This window comes from Indicator indicator, chromosome 10, assembly GCF_027791375.1.
Source record: "Indicator indicator isolate 239-I01 chromosome 10, UM_Iind_1.1, whole genome shotgun sequence".
Classification (NCBI taxonomy): Eukaryota; Metazoa; Chordata; class Aves; order Piciformes; family Indicatoridae; genus Indicator; species Indicator indicator.
In genome coordinates, this window is record NC_072019.1 from 34,545,481 (window position 1) to 34,560,559 (window position 15,079).

Here is a 15,079-nt window from a genome sequence, read left to right on the forward strand (position 1 = left end):
GGCTGAGGGGAGACCTCATGACTGTCTACAACTACCTGAAAGGACCTTGTGGAGAGGTTGCTGCTGGTCTCTTCTCACAGGTAATTAGAGAAAGAACAAGAGGGATCAGCCCCAAGCTTTGACTGGGTAGGTTTAGACTGGACATTAGAAAGAAGTTTTTCCCAGGAAGAGCAGTCAGGGATTAGGAATGTGCTGCCCAGGGAGGTGGTGGAGTCCCCAAGCCTGGATGTGTTTCAAGGTGGTTTGGATATGGTACTTGGGGCTATGGTTTAGGGGTGACCCTTGTAGAGTAGGGTTCTGGGTTGGACTTGGTGATGAGGGTCTTTTCCAACCTGGATGTTTCTGTGATTCTATGACATAGAAAGGCCTTACACAAGCCAGAATCAGACATTAATGACCTCTGTGCTTTATAAATCCCTTATGATCACCAAAGATTTTTGTTGGTGAAGCTAATAACATTTTAATCCTATCCACTGGTCTCCCTGGAAATACCTTCTTAAGTAGCCATCCCTTCCTTCTTTACAGCAGTGTTTACCTGATGGATCAGCACACAGGAAGCCCATTCCTTTTCTCCAAAGCAACAGGCATTCAGTATGACTCCTTCTGCTCCTTACAGGAAAAGGATCATTACCCTGCATTGGTGAAGGAGCCAGGAGGCTGACTAGAGGAATGACTCACTCCTGCCTGCTGCATACTTGAGCATGAACCGAGGTGCCCAGCTCCTGGGAACTTCAGTGCAAAGCATATTAGTAGCTCCCAGTACTACATACACAGAAGGATTGAACCACATGCAGTTTTACTGAGCAAAAGGAACCATATGCAAGAACAGACAAAATCCCAGCACAAAAGAACTCCTGTTCCATGACCAAAGAATGAAATGCAAGGGAACCAGCTCACAGGCAGAGACTGCCCTATGTTGCACAGCTGTCAGAAAGCCAAGCAACAGCCATGCTCCCTATACACAGCAGCACCTTCCCACACTTAGATCACAGTATCACTGTACATTAGAGGTTGGAAGGGACCTCCAGAGATCATAGAGTCCAACCCCCCTGTCAAAAGCAGGATCACCCAGGGTAGTCTGCACAGGAATGCATCCAGGTGGGTTTGCAAAGTTTCCAGAGAAGGAGACTCCACAGTCTCCCTGGGCAGCCTGTTCAGTGCTCTCTCACCCTCCCTGTAAAGAAGTTTCTCCTCATGTAGAGGCAAAATCTTCTCTGTTCAAGCTTGTACCTGTTGTTCTCTGTCATATTACTGTGCATCACCAAAAAGAGCTTGGCCCCCTCCACTTGACACCCACCCACCAATTGATAGACGTTGATCAGATCCCCTCTCAGTCTTCTGTTCTCCCCACTAAACAGCCCCAGGGCTCTCAGTCTCTCTTCACAGGGGAGATGCTCAAGTCCACTAATCATCCTCATGGCTCTCCCTTGGACTCTCTCCAGCAGGTCTCTGTCTCTCTGGAACTGGGGAGCCCAAAACTGGACACAGTATTGCAGGGGTGGTCCCACTGGGGTAGAGTAGAGGGGAAGAAGAACCTCCCTAGCCCTGCTGGCCACACTTTTCTTGCTGCCCCCCAGGATTCCATTGGCTTTCTTGGCCACAAGGGCACATTACTGTCCCATGCAGAACTTGCTGTCCACCAGCACTCCAAGGTCTAAGGTTCTAAGGCTACCAGAGACCATTGTGATAATCCAGCCTGACCTTCTTCAGTAGATCTTCCATAGAGATCTGGTGCCTTTGTGCTTCAAACCTGCAGTGTGTAGCTCCTAGGAGGATGTCCAGTAGTAGAGTGTCTGCATTGATCATTACAGAGCCTGCACAGGAATAAAGCCACTCATGTCTCTTGGGTTATGCTCTTCACTCCTCATGGCAGTTTGCAGACTTTCCAACTCACAGCTGCCTTAAAAGTGTTTCAAAGTAGGTTGCTGGATGGTTCTTCTCCTTTACTCTGCTCTGGTGAGACTCCACCTTGAATACCATGTCCAGTTCTAGTGTCCCCATCACAAGAAGTACATGGAACTGTTGGAGCAAGTCCAGACGAGGGCCAGGAGGACGATCCAAAGGCTGGAGCACCTCTTCTGTGAGGCCAGGCTGAGGCAGCTGGGAGTGTTCAGCCTGGAGAAGACTCTGGAGGAACCTTACAGCTGCCTTCCAGTACCTGAAAGGATCCTGCAGGAAGGCTGAAGGGGGACTTTTCATGAGGGTGTCTAGAGACAGGACAAAGGGGAATGATTTGAAGCTGAGGGAGAGTAGGTTTAGACTGGATCTTAGGAAGACATTCTTCAGTACAAGGGTGGTGAGACTCTGGAATAGGTTCCCCAGGGAGGCTGTGGATGCCTCCTCCCTGGGGGTGTCCAAGGCCAGGTTGGATGAGGCCTTGAGCAGCTGAGTCCAACTCAGGTGGTGTCCCTGAGAGGTGTCCCTGCCCATGGCATGGAGGTTGGGGTAGATGATCTCTAAGGTCCTTTACAACCTAAAGCAGTCTAGGATTCTATGATCAAATTTAAACAAAAGTGTAGCAGTATTAAGGAAGCACAAACTAGGATTTAAGGGTGTCTTTGCATATATCTTAATATGAATGCTCTCTGTGCAGAAATACTTGAATATATGTGAATTTAATTTCTTCACCTGGCAGTCTTGTGTCACACAGAAACAAAGGCCAGCATGGAATCATTGTACCTCTTTGGGTTTTTAAGATGATGTCATTGATATTGCAAATATTCACAATCCCAAGGGGCAAAAGCAATTCTGAACTGTAATAATCAGAAAGGACAATCTTGGACTTCTATCAAAAGATTGGAATGTTACAGCTGACAATAACCTGAATAAGGCGCAAGTGAACCTCTTCAAAACACTTAGGCTAGATGGAAGAGTTGGCAAATTTAAAATGCATCACTACAGACCCATTTAAAAACATATACAATTTATCTTTTCAGTAAGACTGTGAGCATATTTTCTCCAACTAAGTTAGAATCACAGTATCACAGTATATCAGAGGTTGGAAGGGACCTCAAGGATCATCCAGTTCCAATCCCCCTGCCATGCCCAGGGACACCTCACACTACAGCAGGTTGCTCACAGCCATATCCAGCCTGGCTGCAAAAACCTCCAGGGATGAGGCTTCCACCACCTCCCTGGGCAACCTGTGCCAGTGTCTCACCACCCTCATGGGGAAGAACTTCTCCCTGACATCCAATCTGAATCCACCCATTTCTAATTTTCTTCCATTTCCCCCAGTCCTATCACTCCCTGACACCCTAAAAAGTCCCTCCCCAGCTTTCCTGTAGCCCCCTTCAGATACTGGAAGGACACAATAAGGTCTCCTTGGAGCCTTCTCTTCTCCAGACTCAACAGCCCCAACTCTCTCAGTCTGTCCTCATAGCAGAAGGGCTCCAGCCCTCTGCTCATCCTCCTGGGCCTTCTCTGAACACCTTCCAGCCCCTCCAGATCCTTCCTGTAACAGAGGCTCCAGAACTGGACACAGTGCTCCAGGTGGGGTCTCAGCAGAGTGGAGCACAGGGGGAGAATACCCTCCCTCGCCCTGCTGGCCACACTTGCTGCAGCCCAGGCTCTGTTTGGCTTTCTGGGCTGCAAGTGCTCACTGCTGGCTCCTGTTGAGTTTCTCATCCACCAGCACCCCCAAGTCCCTCTCCTCAGGGCTGCTCTCAAGCCAGTCCCTGCCCAGCCTGTATCGGTGCTTGGGATTGCCTCAACCCAGCAGCAGGACCTTGCACTTGGTCTTGTTGAACCTCATGAGGTTGGCTTGGGCTCACCTCTGCAGCCTGTCCAGGTCCCTCTGGATGGATCCCTTCCCTCCAGCTTTCAGCTGCACCACACAGTTTGGTGCCATTGGTGAACTTGCTGAGAGTGCCTCAGTGCCACTGCCCATGTTACCAACAAAGATCTTGAACCAGACTGGTCCCAGCACTGATCCCTGAGGGACTCCTCTTGTCACTGGGCTCCACCTGGACATGGACCCATTGACAGCCACTCTTTGGGTGTGGCCATCAAGCCAGTTCTTTACACACTGAATGGTCCATCCATCAAACCCAGACTGCACCAGCTTGGAGACTGGGATGTGGTGCAGGATGGTGTCGAAGGCTTTGCTCAGGTCCAGGTCAATGACATCAGTTGCTCGACCTTCATCTATTAATGTTGTGACTTTGTCACAGAAGGCCACCAGGTTAGTCAGGCGAGATTTGCCCTTGGTGAACCTGTGCTGATTGAACCCAATCACCTCTTCATTATTTGTGTGAGCCAGTTTCATGGGGCTAGACCTCATGCCCCAAAAGAATTAGAGAAAATGTAGATATATGCAAGAAGTCAGCCTGGCCTCTTCATAATCTAGCTGGATGACATACAGCAGTGACATTTTTCACATAGGATTTAATTTTTAATTCAAGATCATATCTGAAACTCAGGAAACTCTTCAGCAGCCACTAATATGGTATGATGTGCAGCTAATAGAGCAGTAGGAGATTTAGCTGTTCCTTGGTACAGCTTAATGTATGCTCTGACAGAAATAGAACAAGTGATACCACTGCTGAAGCAGCAACAGTCTTCATTATAAATTAAACACATCAATATTTTAATGTGTATTGCATACACATTGGAGAGAAGTGAAGAGGAAAAGGACCTGGGGGTCCTAGTAGATGGAAGATTGACCATGAGCCAGCAATGTGCTCTTGTGGCCAAGAAGGCCAATGGCATTTGGGGGGGGGGCGGGGGATTAGAAGGGCTGTGGTTAGTAGGTCAGAGAGGTTCTCCTCCCCCTCTACTCTGCCCTGGAGAGGCCACATCTAGAATATTGTGTCCAGTTCTGGGCCCCTCAGTTCAGGAAGGACCTCAGGGAACTGCTTGAAAAAGTTCAGCACAGAGCCACAAAAACAGCGAAGGGAGTGGAACATCTTCCTTATGAGGAGAGCCTGACGGAGCTGAGGGCTCTGTAGCTTGGAGAGGAGGAGCCTGAGAGGTGACCTCATTGCTGTTGATAAAGATGTGCAGGGTGAGTGCCAAGAGGCTGGAGCCAGGCTCTGCTGGGTGATGCCCAATGACAGCACAAGGGGCAATGGTGGAAGCTGTGAGGGTGACAGAACACTGGAACAGGCTGCCCAGGAGGGTTGTGGAGTCTCCTTCTCTGGAGATATTCAAGACCTGCCTGGATGTGTTCCTGTGTGACCTGCTCTAGGTGCTGCTGCTCGGGCTGGAGGGTTGGATTGGATGAGCTTTCAAGGTCCTTTCCAGCCCCTAACATTCTGTGACTCTGTGAAAACAGTTAAAACACACTTTTGCATTCATCCATATTCAGGATAAACTCAATGGTCAGGTTTGATTTGATATCAGTAGTTAACAACTTTCCTAAATTGAAATCACATTACCCCTGATTTCAGAAATAACCTCTCATCTCTGTGAACTATGGTGACAAGGCCACTGGGGATGGAACAGAGCTCTCTGATGACTTATGGTGCTGTAAATGCCAAAGGTACAGTGAGCTAGAAGTCTAACAATAGTGGAAAAGCAATCATATTTGAAAGGGTGTGCATGCTTTTGCTCTCAGAGTAGACAAGGACAGGGATGATTTGACCATGTTAGTTAACTGTGATTAAGCCACATTTTAAAGGGTGCCCGTTAAAACAGATGTTCTGGTGCCTTTGCTGCTGGGGACAAAGATCATCAATTACTGACAAATAGAATGATGTGGTAGTTTTAGACTGTGCTTTTAAAATTTTCCACAGCTTTTGAGCATAAAGTAGTAAAAATGAAGATAAATCACTATTGGGTGTAAAAAAAGAAAATAATGATTATTCTAAACAATCCCATTTGGAGGGATGTCTCCCATAAGATTTGGTTCCCAAAACAAATCTTCTCTTCTCTTCTCTTCTCTTCTCTTCTCTTCTCTTCTCTTCTCTTCTCTTCTCTTCTCTTCTCTTCTCTTCTCTTCTCTTCTCTTCTCTTCTCTTCTCTTCTCTTCTCTTCTCTTCTCTTCTCTTCTCTTCTCTTCTCTTCTCTTCTCTTCTCTTCTCTTCTCTCTCCTCTCCCCTCCCCTCCCCTCCCCTCCCCTCCCCTCCCCTCCCCTCCCCTCCCCTCCCCTCCCCTCCCCTCCCCTCCCTTCCCCTCCTCTCCTCTCCTCTCCTCTCCTCTCCTCTCCTCTCCTCTCCTCTCCTCTCCTCTCCTCTCCTCTCCTCTCCTCTCCTCTCCTCTCCTCTCCTCTCCTCTCCTCTCCTCTCCTCTCCTCTCCTCTCCTCTCCTCTCCTCTCCTCTCCTCTCCTCTCCTCTCCTCTCCTCTCCTCTCCTCTCCTCTCCTCTCCTCTCCTCTCCTCTCCTCTCCTCTCCTCTCCTCTCCTCTCCTCTCCTCTCCTCTCCTCTCTTCTCTTCTTTTCTCACTTCAGCCTGGGAGATACTAACTTGCTTCCACTTGACCTTGGCTTTTATTTTGGCTAAGTTTAATATATCTCTGCTTCTTTCTCTCTTCCCTTTGTACAGGGGGCAAGGGGGAGGCAGGGAGGCAGAAACCATTACAGCTTCCCTGGTCTTTTGGCCAGGAGGGTCCTTGTGCTGTTTGTTAATTGTAAATACCTGTAAATATTATAAATCCTGTGTATTTGTGCATATTCTTTGCATTCCATTGTAGACTGTAGTTTGGCTTCCAAACTGAGCTAGTCTGGCAAAGATAATGTTGGGGGGGAATTTTCAACCCACCACAAGTGAGTACAGCATTGCTTGCCTACTTCTGTATCAGTCCTGCGTGCTGTAAGGGAGGCTGCAGGCTGAGCTTTGGGAAGGCTGTCAGACACCGTATTGCGTCATTCTTTCTTCAGGAAGAAGGAATTTGGTGTGACTCTGTAGGAATCTCTACAGATACTCATTCTGCTGCACTGCCCCTTCTCACAACCACAATCCTGCTCTAAGTCCATAAATGAGAAACCACCATGTGGGATTATTTTTGATTTACAGCTCTGTAGCAGAACAAGGAATCCATTCTGTTACTCAGCCAACTATTGCACAGCACCGGCTGCCAAAATGGTCCTTTAAGTGCAAAACATAAAATCCCACTGGTGTCAACATGTAAGACTCAGGAATGTTGCTTTAAAACCTCTCTTTGTCTTCTGAATTATTGATGTGTAATTAAATATTTTCATTCTCCCAAATAATTTTGGTACTATCAATAACAGTAATGTAACTTGACCAAGGAGATAGCACCAAAGATATTTTCCTTTATGACAAATGTTTTAAACAATAAATATCACTGCTGAATATCACAGGCTGAACACTACCTCACTGCAGTGAATTGTTCTCAACTGATGGCTGATGAAGCTGCCAAGCCACTGCCCATCTTTGGGATGTTAGGAACAGGTTCTTTACTATGAGGGTGGTGGCACACTGGAACAGGTTGCCCAGGGAGGTGGTTGAGGCTCCTTCCCTGCAGATATTCAAAGTGAGGCTGGACTGCGCTCTGGGCAACTTGATCTAGTTGAGGATGTCCCTGCTGACTGCAGAGGTGGTTGGACTGGATGACCTTCAGAGGTCACTTCTAGCCCAGACCATTCTATGATTCTATGATGTTCTTGTTTGGTTGCACACACGATGCACAGGAAACATGAAGCACCCTAGAAGATAACCAAATGATTTATTCAGTGGCTGATTTGCTTTCTGGTATGCCTTTTTTTTTTTCAAGATTAAGTTGCAGAAGTAATGCAGCAATGATTCAGCCTTGATGGAACTGTTTAAGGCATGTGTGTGACTGATGCCAAAGAGCATTAATTGAATTTGAACTCCCATCAGCTGACAAGGACTTCCTTACCTCTGTGTCACCTTCTGTTTCTTCCCCATTAGCTGCAATAAAAGGCATTTAACCTATTGTGTTCAACAGATGGAGCTACAAAAGTCTGGTGACCATCCATTAAAAAAGTTTCTCTAAGTGAGTTTTAGCAGCAATTAAAGCAGCCATGGAAAATGCTCCTGGTGTAATAACCACTGTGACTGTGAAAACTGCACCGTGGGATTCAGTAGCTGCAGAACAGCTTTTCAATGAAACTTGCTCAGTTTACAGATAAAAATACACTGAAATACATTCTGGCCTTGAAAATGCACCCCAGATTCACAGAATCAGTCAGGGTTGGAAGGGACCATAAGGATCATCCAGTTCCAACCCCCCTGCCATGGGTAGGGACACCTCACACTACAGCAGGCTGGCCAGAGCCTCATCCAGCCTGGCCTTAAACACCTCCAGGGTTGGGGCCTCAACCACCTCCCTGGACAAACCATTCCAGGGTCTCACCACTGTCATGGGGAAGAACTTCTTCCTTATGTCCAGCCTGAATCTTCCCACTTCCAGCTTTGTTCCATTCCCCCTAGTCCTATCCCTACCTGACACCCTAAAAAGTCCCTCCCCAGCTTTCTTGTAGCCCCCTTCAGATACTGGAAGGCCACAAGAAGGTCTCCTCAGAGCCTTTTCTTCTCCAGACTGAACAGCCCCAACTCTTTCAGTCTGTCCTCATAGCAGAAGAGCTCCAGCCCTCTGATCATCCTTGTGGCCCTTCTCTGGACACTTTATGGTCCCAACATGGAGGTGAGGGGAAAGCAACACACAAAAAAACTTGGGATTGAGACCAAAACAACAACAACAACAAAACCCCAACAAACAAACAAGTGAGAGAAGAATAGAGTTTACTGATCAAAAATCAGACCAATATGGTACAAAATGCCTCATTCCCTTAGCCTAATTGCAGAAGCAGCACAGCACAAAGCAGCAGCAAGCAGCAGCAAGCAAGCCAAAAGTCCAAGCCAGGAAACTGCTCCCCCATCCCTCCTTGTCCCACTGCCATCCCAGCAGAAAGGACAACATCCAAAAAACCTGGAACCCAGAAGCAGCAACCAGAACAGGAAGCCTCCCATCTTGCAATCTGAGCTTCAAGACCTATAATACTTTGCTCCAGTCAGCAGCTTCATGTTTGAAGCTGGCATGCCTACAGCATGGTATGGGTAACAGCAACAGGTTCAACTCAGTCAATGACACTGAGATGCATGGCATCTCAGAAAGAGGAGTTACTAATTAAAAGAATGAGCCATCAGACCTGGAGGAGGCAGGGAGTGGAGTCTGGGTTTGGTTTTTTAGCTGTATTTATCACATACATTGGACAGCAAATTGGAGCACATCCAACAGTCAGGCTGGCTTGCTTTTTTTTTTTTTTTTTTTTTTTTTGCTGCCAGGAAATCTTGAAAAGGTAAAAGTACCCCAAAAAAATTGCTTCAAGAAATGGATGAGGAAACTTTTGACCAAAGTCTCTGATAGAAGCATAGAAGCTTAGATAGCTTCCTTGGGTTTCTAAATCATTTAATAGGTATGTTTCCAGACAGCTAACTGGGAATCACTGTATTTTTAAGCTAGTTTCTGTCTCAAGAAAGTTGGCAGAGGCAGGGCGGGAGGCCTGGCCTATTAGTAACTGGCACAGACAAAAGCCAGCCAGATGATGTTGGTCTAAAAGAGCTCTCTTGCCCACAACGTAGCACCTACATCCTTGGCAGATTCTAAAATGAGCAGCCCTGTGGAGAAGGACCTGGGAGTGCTGGTAGTCAACAAGTTCTGCATGGGACAGCAATGTGCCCTGGTGGCCAAGAGGGACAATGGAATCCTGGACTGCATTCAGAGGAGTGTGTCCAGCAAATCCAGGGAGGTTCTCCTCTCCCTCTACTCTGCCCTGGTTAGACCTCACCTGGAATATTGCATCCAGTTCTGGGCTCCCCAGTTCAAGAGGTCAGGGATCTGCTGGAGAGAGTCCAAGGGAAGGCTATGAGGATGACGGACTGGAGCACTGCCTGATGAGTAGAGGCTGAGAGCCTGGGGCTGTTTAGTCTGGAGAGGAGAAGACTGAGAGGGGATTTAATAAATGTCTATAAATATCTGAGGGCTGGGGGTCAAGAGGGAGGGGACAGGCTCTGCTCACTTGCACCCTGTGATAGGACAAGGGGCAATGGATATAAACTACAGCACAGGAGGTTCCAACTCAACACAAGTGGGAACTTCTTCACTGTGAGGGTCCCAGAGCACTGGAACAGGCTGCCCAGAGAGGTTGTGGAGTCTCCTTCTCTGGAGACTTTCCATCCCTGTCTGGATGCATTCCTGTATGACCTGTGCTGGATTCTATGGTCCTGCTTTGGCAGGGGGTGTTGGACTTGATGATCTCCAGAAGTCCCTTCCAACCCGTAACATCCTGTGATCCCATGGGAATCTCTCCTTCCTCCCTTTACCATTGTCATACAGCTGTGTTTTTCACCTGTCTGTAGTTCTATCCCCTGCCCTATTCTACTAAGGAGATTCAAAAAGTCAAAATGTTCATGAGACTTTTTTTTTCCTTTCAGTTACCTCAGTTTTGTACCACTGCTGAAATAATGTTGATCGATTCCTGTATCTCTTTGGGGATTGCTAATTTAAAAAGCAATAGAACTTAATGCTTGAGTAAGCAATGTAATATAAAGATCTATTTTTGAGCTGATGAAATGTATTAGAAAAAGGTAAAATTCCTAAAGTTTGATATGTGCAAATTGAGGATATATAATTATTGAATGAACTGTGTGTGCTACTTCAGGCAGAGATAAATATTTCCAAGTACTTCACTCAGCCTAATGTCATAATTTGACTCTTCAGGCACATTGAGTAAGATCTACCCAAACAATAGGGTAGTTCTACATTTAGTCAATGCACTTTTCACAATTTGTTATAAACTGTCTTAGTTAAGTCTGATTCTCAGCACCAGAGGACCCAACCTTTGCTGGTAATGCAAACAATCTGGGGGTTTGGCTAATGTGAAGCCTACAAAAAGGAAATATAATAATCTAGAAACAGATGTGAAAGCCTACATAAAAGGGAATATAATAATCTACAAACAGAATCTATGACAAAATTAGATTTAGCCCACAAGTCTCCCAGCTGGTTCTGGATGTACCACTACTTTTATCACTGCACTGTGTGAGCCCAGTTCCCTTCTCTTGTAGGCTGCTGCACAACTGCTGCGGAAGGCCATAGTTTCAGTTTGCTCCATGAGAATCATAGAATTGTTAGGGTTGGAAGGGACCTCAAGGATCATCTACTTACAACCCCCCTGCCATGGGCAGGGACACCTCACACTACAGCAGGTTGCTCACAGCCATATCCAGCCTGGCTGCAAAAACCTCCAGGGATGAGGCTTCCACCACCTCCCTGGGCAACCTGTGCCAGTGTCTCACCACCCTCATGGGGAAGAACTTCTTCCTAACATCCAATCTGAATCTACCCATTTCTAGTTTTGCTCCATTCCCCCCCAGTCCTATCACTACCTGACACCCTGTAAAGTCCCTCCCCAGCTTTCTTGTAGCCTCCTTCAGATACTGGAAGGCCACAAGAAGGTCTCCTTGGAGCCTTCTCTTCTCCAGACTCAACAGCCCCAACTCTCTCAGTCTGTCCTCCATGACAGAGGAGCTCCAGCCCTCTGCTCATCCTCATGGACCTTCTCTGGACATGTTCCAGCACCTCCAGATGTTTCTTGTAATAGGGGCTCCAGAACTGGATGCAGCACTCCAGGTGGGGTCTGAGCAGAGTGGAGTAGAGGGAGAGAATTAGCTCCCTCGACCTGCTGGCTACAAAGACGGTCTCATGTCAGTATCTACTGCTTGGAATGAAATCTCTTCCATCTCCAGTCAACATGTTATTCAACAGCTTCAGCAGACCTGCACAATGCTGATGAGAGGAAAGTAAATGTGTTGCACTGAAAACCAGACAAGGAAATGCCTAAAACTGCGAGCTGACTGAAAGAGTAAAAGGAATTGAGTCAGCATTCTGGAGAAAGGAAGGAACAGGGAGGGGTGGAACAAGCAGTACATTCTTCCAGATAAAAGTATGTTCAAAGCAGATAACGCATGGGAAAGATAAGTGCTACTAGCAAGCCATAAATATTATCAATCTAATGCACCATGAAAGTGTATGGATCAAATCCTCGTTCCTGGCCAAGAGGTACCTGCACACCAAAGGCTCTCAGAGAGCTGGTTATAGCTTTCTGATTCCCTGCCCAGCTCATCTCCAGCACTGTGATGGGACTGGAGATGATTCATTAGCAGAGGGAGCCAAACTGCAGCTTTTCTCTTCCACAATGCCTTTAACACTGTTCATGTGGGCTGTAAAACAGGTTGGTATCTCAGCTCTTAGTCCATTAAGAATTTTGCAGTCTAAAAGAGCAATTTCCTAGATGGGAACCTTGGGTGGTTTCCTCTTCTTTTGCGCTGCCTGAGCACCGTGCAGGGGACACAGGACAGTGACTGTGGCCTAAGGCTTTCCACTTACAACTTCCCTCAGCTTTCTGCAGCTGTGTGAACTCTTCCCTTTCTCCAAAATAAGCAGTGTTTGTTGAGCTAGATGGTTGCACATCCATATTTACAGATCACCAGGCTGCAAACCCAGTTCAGATTTCTCCTGTTTGGGGGAGCTGTATCCCTGGCTGCAGTGTGCCCTCTGAGCATGCATAATTTTAGAACAGATGGCTCAGCAGCTGAGCTGCCAAACACACCAGGCCAATTCAAATGCCATCCAAAAGTAAAAGTTAAGGGGGATAAAACTTTTCCTTCCACCCCTTTAGATAAACCAGGCCTATCTGCTTGGAAGATGCTCTTTTCTCATTTTCTGCCTCCCTACTTATTTTGTTGTCAAATAGAACAAGCTCTAGGAAAAAAAAAATCAGTTTTGCTAACTATGAAGACTTTGTTGTATATTTTCTTTTTTATTTTTTTTTAACTTTGCTTTTCTATAGAGATCCAGCCTCTGGAGCTAAGAGCTTACATGGGTTATTTGAGCTTTAATTTGAAAAGCCAACAAGAAATCAGCAAAAGAGAGGACATTTCTGGCCTTCAAAGTTGCCAAGAAAAGCTTGGAAAGTGTGAACCCTGAAGGTTCAGAGACCAAAATTCCTTTTTAATTTATGCTTTGGTTGGCAGAGCTGAAGCACAAATAAATAATATAAAATACCTGTAATATGAAGCTACTGATTTCCCCATTTAAGCAATCTGATACAGAAAAAGCTCCCAGAAAGTTCTCCCCAGGTTGAAACACTTCCTAACCATTCCACAAGACCTGCTGCCAAAGACTTGGTACATGGCTTGCCCAAGTAGAGGCATTAACAGAATCTCAAGATCACAGGATGTTACGGGTTGGAAGGGACCTCCAGAGATCATTGAGCCATAGAATCATCGAATCATCGAATCATCGAATCAGGGTTGGAAGGGACCACAAGGATCATCCAGTTCCAACCCCCCTGCCATGGGCAGGCACACCTCACACTACAGCAGGCTGGTCAGAGCCTCATCCAGCCTGGCCTTAAACACCTCCAGGGATGGGGCCTCAACCACCTCCCTGGACAACCCATTCCAGGATCTCACCACTGTCATGGGGAAGAATTTCTTCCTTATGTCCAAGTCTGAATCTCTCCACTTCCAGCTTTGTTCCATTCCCCCCAGTCCTGTCACTACCTGATATCCTAACAAGTCCCTCCCCAGCTTTTTTGTAGGCCCCCTTCAGATACTGGAAGGCCACAAGAAGGTCACCTCGGAGCCTTCTCTTCTCCAGACTGAACAGCCCCAACTCTCTCAGTCTGTCCTCATAGGAGAGGTGCTCCAACCCTCTGATCATCCTGGTGGCCAACCCCCTGCCAGAACAGGACCATAGAATCCAGCACAGGTCACACAGGAACACATCCAGACAGGGCTTGAAAGTCTCCAGAGAAGGAAACTCCACAGCCTGTCTGTAATTGTTCCTGATGGTGTTACTATGCCTTAGATAATGCCTTAACTGGAAAGCAAACCTGGTTTAAAGCTACCATATGTCTTGATTTTCCCAGCTATGCCAGTTTTTTTTCCTTCTGGACTTTCTTCCTGAGGACATATATCTCTGTCTATTAATCTGTCCATCTCCCCAAAATGCTGTGTCTGGTTGCCTGAATTTCTTAGCATCAGGAATCCTGATACAACACATTCAAAGCAATGGCAGATTACATACAGCAGAGTTTCTCTGTGCATGACAAAAATCAAACACTTCCAAGAAGTAATTACAATGTCTGAGCATCCACAGCTCAGAAAATGCCCACGTTGCTATGAGGAACAGCAATGACAGCCATCACTGGAGTCATAGAATCAGAGAATTGGTAGGGTTGGAAGGGACTTCAAGGATCATCCAGTTCCAAACCCCCTGCCATGGGCAGGGACACTTCACACTACAGCAGGTTGCTCACAGCCACATCCAGCCTGGCTGCAAAAACCTTCAGGGATGAGGCTTCCACCACCTCCCTGGGCAACCTGTGCCAGTGTCTCACCACCTTCATGGGGAAGAATTTCTTCCTAACACCCAATCTGAATCTACCCATTTCTACTTTTGCTCCATTTCCCCTAATCCTATCCCTACCTGATACCTTAAAAAGTTCCTCTCCAGCTTTCTTGTAGCCTCCTTCAGATACTGGAAGGCCACAAGAAGGTCTCCTTGGAGCCTTCTCTTCTCCAGACTGAATAGTCCCAACTCTCTCAGTCTGTCCTCCTAGGAGAGGTGCTCTAGCCCTCCGATCATCCTCGTGGCCTGGATTTTCATCAGGTTTTTGGCTCACTGACAGAGTAACAGAGCTGCCCTCTATGTGTAGCTGCCTACAAGCTGAGTAGGATTCCCTGTGTTTCAGTCCATGACATCTGGGTGTATTTCATCAGTTCTGAGCAACTTCAGCTTCATCACGTCAGTGAAACTGCTCATGTTAGAGAATGGGTACAATTAGGCTGCAAGATCTTTAAAGATCCCCAGAGGAATTCCACTCTTACTGGAAAAAAAAAAAAACAACCAACCAACCCAAACCTCTCCTTGAAAGGATACCTATGAAGTTCCTTAGCTGACTCTATGAAAATAAGATCAGAACATTAGAATGGAGGTAGTGGCTCAGAATAAAGGTTCAAATTGCCTGGTGTCCTATCTCCAGCACTGGTGGTACCTAATAGCTATGGAAGACAGCAGGAGTAGGTAAACATGGAGTGAGACTGCTCTGGTGTACTGCCCAAATCTCTAATATTAAAGTTACAGCTC